The following is a 4,570-nucleotide window of genomic DNA, read 5'->3' as shown; positions in this document are numbered from 1 at the left end:
CATTTTTATTAGTGTTTTAATTGTGAGGAAAGATGTAATGTTGTACCAGCAAGAAAAAACTAAAGTGTAATTTAGAAATCCACTGTCCAGGGTGTAGAGGTATCTAATGACCTCTTACAGTGCGATGATCCCTATACTTCTTTAATTTGCTCATTTACATTTAACAAAAGTCTCTCTCAACATGCATACATGAGCCTATGGTGCCCATGACCCTGTCACTAGTTGTCCTTCTTCGAACCGCTTTTGGTAGGTACTAACCATTGCATCTTGGGAACCGCCCTCCCTGGTATTCTGGAGGGCTCTGTTCCAGTCGTCTAGTCATTACTATTTCGCCAAAGTTACTCAGTTTCCTACACTTGCCCATTTTACCTGCTTCCAACACACCAAGAGCTGACTCTTCACTTGATGCTTGAAGGGTTGTACCAAGATATAAAGTTATTCCCCTGCCTACAGGATAGGGAATAACATTATGATCCGACCACCGATTACAATAATGGGTGTTCCGATGGACCCCTCATGGCTGGATGTGAGGATGAGTGTGATGCGTGCTGCAGCTCCATTAACTTCAGTGACAGCGCTCAGCAATCTCTGGCGCTCATACTCGACAATTTCAGGCACTGTCATTGAAATAAACGTAGCTGTGGCATGCTCGTGTGTCCTTTGCTCCATTCACGTGGAGACCATTGGGACCCCCATTTTTGCGATTGGTCAGGGTCCAACCACTAGGACCCTAACCAATCATATATTGTGGATAGGGGAATAACTTTATATCCTGGTACAACACCTTTAACCCCTTCCCGCCATAGGACATAGAGTTATGTCATGGCAGGGTGGTACTTAAGGCAACATTACATGACCTTACGTCATGTGGATCTCGCGGGATCTAAAACAATCCTGCGCCATCTGGCAGCAGGAGCTGGCTTATACTGATAGCCTGCAACAGCGGGGGTGCATTGGGACAGTGATCCCCGCTGTTAACCCTTTACATGCTGCAATCTATGTAGATCGCTGCGTTTAAAGGGTTCACAGAGGGAGTGCGCTGCCTCTGGACATTACTGGACCCACGCAATGTAATTGCGAGGACCGTCGGGTTGTCGTGGCAACAGGACGCCAGATACAGGCATCCTGCTTTGCCATTGCCTATGTTCGCTAAAACCAGCGAAAAGCCATAGCAGTCCTGCAATGCCCTATCATAGCTGTTATGAATGAGGTCCCCTTCAGGGACATAAACAGTGTAAAAAACAAAAGGCATGGTGTAAAAAAATACAGAAAGAAAGAAAACCCTTTCTTGCTCATTTTTCCCTATTTCTATAGAAAAAAAAACGCAAATGTGGTATCCTCGTGTCTTTAATGACCTGTTTGAGCACCAATTTGAGCACACTAATTATCCTGCACAGCAAAAAATGGTAAAAAAAATGGAGGCAAAATGCTTATTTTATTTATTTTGGTCGCCTGCAGACGGCTGGATCAGATCCGGCAGTGAGAATTCTCGCCGCGGGACCCGACCCGAGCGCCTGCAGAGAGCAGCGCATACTCACCCATGCCCCGCAGCTCCGGATCTTTCATGTACCGGCAGCTGGCGCATGCGCAGACCGGAGCCAGCAGCGGGTGAGTGACGTTTCTGTGCGGGGCTCGCAGAAATAGAACATGCCGCGGTTTGTTTGCCTCGCGAGATTTCACAAAGCCTAACTGCGGCCGTCTGCATAGGATTGCGTTTGTTAACGCAATCCTATGCAGGCTTCCAGCGGCAATAATCCCGCCGCAGAATTTCCGCCTGTCTGCAGGCGGCCTTTACCTCCAAAAAAGCCATATGTACCCCAAAATGGTATATAAAGCACTACAGCTTGTGACGCAAAAAACAAGCCCTCACAGAGCTCCGTCCATGGAAAAATAAAAAAGTTATGCGACTTTGAATGCAATTATGCAAAAATAATCATCAATTCCAAAAAAGGGTTTTATTATGCAAAAGTGGAAAACATTAAAAAATTATGTTTTCGGTATTGTTGTAATCGTACTGTTTCGCAAAAAATATATATTGTGTCATTTATGCTGTTTGATGAGAATTAAAAAAGAATGGCAGAATTGATGTTTTCTCTCCCTGCTCTCAAAAAACATTATAAAAGTTTTACAATATATTATATGCACCCAAAAAGATACCAATAAAAACTACAGTTCGCCATGCAAAAAACAAGCCCTTATTTGGCCGTGTCGATGGAAAAATAAAAAAAATTATGTCTCTTGAAAAGCAGAAACGAAAATCCCCAGAAAATCGTTGCGTCTCTAAACCCCAAATAGGTCATGTCCTTAAGGGGCTAATATATCCCACCCCTTGACAGGTGAGATTATAACAAGAAAATGTTTTTCACGTCACACTTCACGTGTGACAGGTTTTAATTTTAACCCCTTAACGACCAGCCCATAGTGTTTTTACGTCCTGCCTAAGTGGGCTTTATTCTCTGAGGACGTAAAAACGTGTCCTGCAGAGAATAAAGCCCCTCGGGCTCTGGACGTGACAGCTCCATGCTGTCGGTGTCCGCAGGTAGCCGACAGCATGGAGCTGTCATCCTGGGCTGCAGGGACCCCCCTCCCCCCCGGCAATGCGATCGGCATTAAAGTTAAAAAAAAGTTTTTAAAAAGTTAAAGATTCAGCTGCCCTGATGGATCGGATCTATTAGGGCAGCTGAAATTACTCACCTGAGTCCGCCGCACTGCTCCCCGCTCTCCTGGTCCTCCGGGCCCTGAAGCCGGCCTTCTGCGCATGCGCGCCAGGCGGCTTTACGTCAGCCGCATGCCCCGGCGGCCCGGGAAATTTAAAATCTCCTGGCTCCCGACTCTTGTAGGTCGTCGGGAGGCAGGAGATGTCTGCGGGGACCGCGGTGAGCGGTCCCCGGTACCGCGATCGCCATTATCCAATGGATAACGGCGATCGCGGAAAAGTGAAGTAAGATGTAAAAAAAAGAAAAGCTTCACCTCCCCTCATGGATCGGATCCATGAGGGAAGGTGAAAATACTCACCCTGCTTTCTCCATGTCCTCCGGTCAGTCTCGGGACCCTCCGCTGGCTTCTGCGCACGCGCCGATGTGGCGCGCATGCGCAGAAGGCCGGTGAGCCCGTCAAATTCAAAATCTCCCTGCACCCGGCTGTCACAGATAGCCGAGTGCAGGGAGATAGGACTGGGGACCGCTGTATGCGGTTTCTAGTCATATGATCACCGTTATCAATCGTATAACGGTGATCATATAACGTTAAAAAGTTTTTTAAAAAAAGTTAAAAGTTTATAAAGTTAAAGTTTCATCTCCGCTTACGGATCATAGCTGTAAGGGGGGATGAAATTACGTACCCAAGATCCCCGGATTTGTTCCCTGGTGGGATGTTGATCCGCGGACCTTACCCCCGCTTCGGCGCATGCGCCCGTCAGCATGATGGCGGATGCATGCGCAAAAGTGAAAGATTGCCCCAGAAATTTAAAATCTCCCTGCTCCTGGCTACCAAACGTAGCCAAGAGCCTGGAGATGTCACGGGGAGCTGCGGTATGCGGTTACTGATCACGTGATCGCCGTTATCCAATGCATAATGGCGATCACGTAAAAGTTCTTAAAGTGGAAGTTTCATCTTCCCTCACCAATGCGATCGGTGAGAGGAGATGAAACATCTTCTCGGAGGCTTCCGCATTTGAATCCAGATGCGATTATCCTCCATGGATCCTGCCGGCTACTGGGTATGCACCCGCCGGCAAAATGCCGGACACATTCACAGGAGCCGGGGAGCCCAGGAAATTTTAAATCTCCTTGCGTTGGTCGCTGAGTGCTTGCAGCAGTGATCGGAGGCCTCGTTGAGCGGTCCCCGGTCACGTGATAAATTAGCGATATAACAGGCCGGTCACGCATGACTGGAGAGGAATCACATGCATTGGACTACACAATTCCCCCCAATTAGCGGGTCGGAATTACGTAATCCACTCGCAGAAACAGAACACTGCATGCTATATTTTACCGTGGATATCCGTGACCTAGAGCCCATTGTGCTCTATGACCGCGGATATACTCGCAGCCCATGTGCAAATACATTGTGTACGGGCTGCGGGTACCCGGGTCATCTCTAAGCAACAGCACGGGAAATATAAACAAAAAACGGTGTACTGCGCATGACCGCCTGTGTGAGTAGGCAGTTATGCGCAGTACATTACGCAGCCATACGCAGGGTCACGTCCGGGCGCACAGCTGGGATCCGCTGCGGGCCTCCGCAAGCGGATTCTGCATATGGCCGTGAGAGCCCGGCGTTATTCAGATCGCTACCTGTAATCCGTAATTTACAAGAAGCCCCGGGAACGCTCGCCTACCTGCAGTTCCAGGAGCAGCTTATTGAGCACCTTCTGTGTGAGACCGCCGCACCGCAGCAAGCTTACGAAGCTTCACAGAGCGCCACTTTTTACACCCCTATCCCTGCCGCTGAGGTCACGAAATACCCCCGAGAGAGAAGGGGGGATACCCGGTTTTCTTGCCCCATGTGCCCATCCCAACCAGCCACCGTAATTACCCCTGTCTTTGGACATAAAACGCAGTTTATATTA

The sequence above is a fragment of the Eleutherodactylus coqui genome, chromosome 4, assembly GCF_035609145.1.
Source record: "Eleutherodactylus coqui strain aEleCoq1 chromosome 4, aEleCoq1.hap1, whole genome shotgun sequence".
Classification (NCBI taxonomy): Eukaryota; Metazoa; Chordata; class Amphibia; order Anura; family Eleutherodactylidae; genus Eleutherodactylus; species Eleutherodactylus coqui.
Note: the sequence above shows the minus strand (reverse complement) of the source record.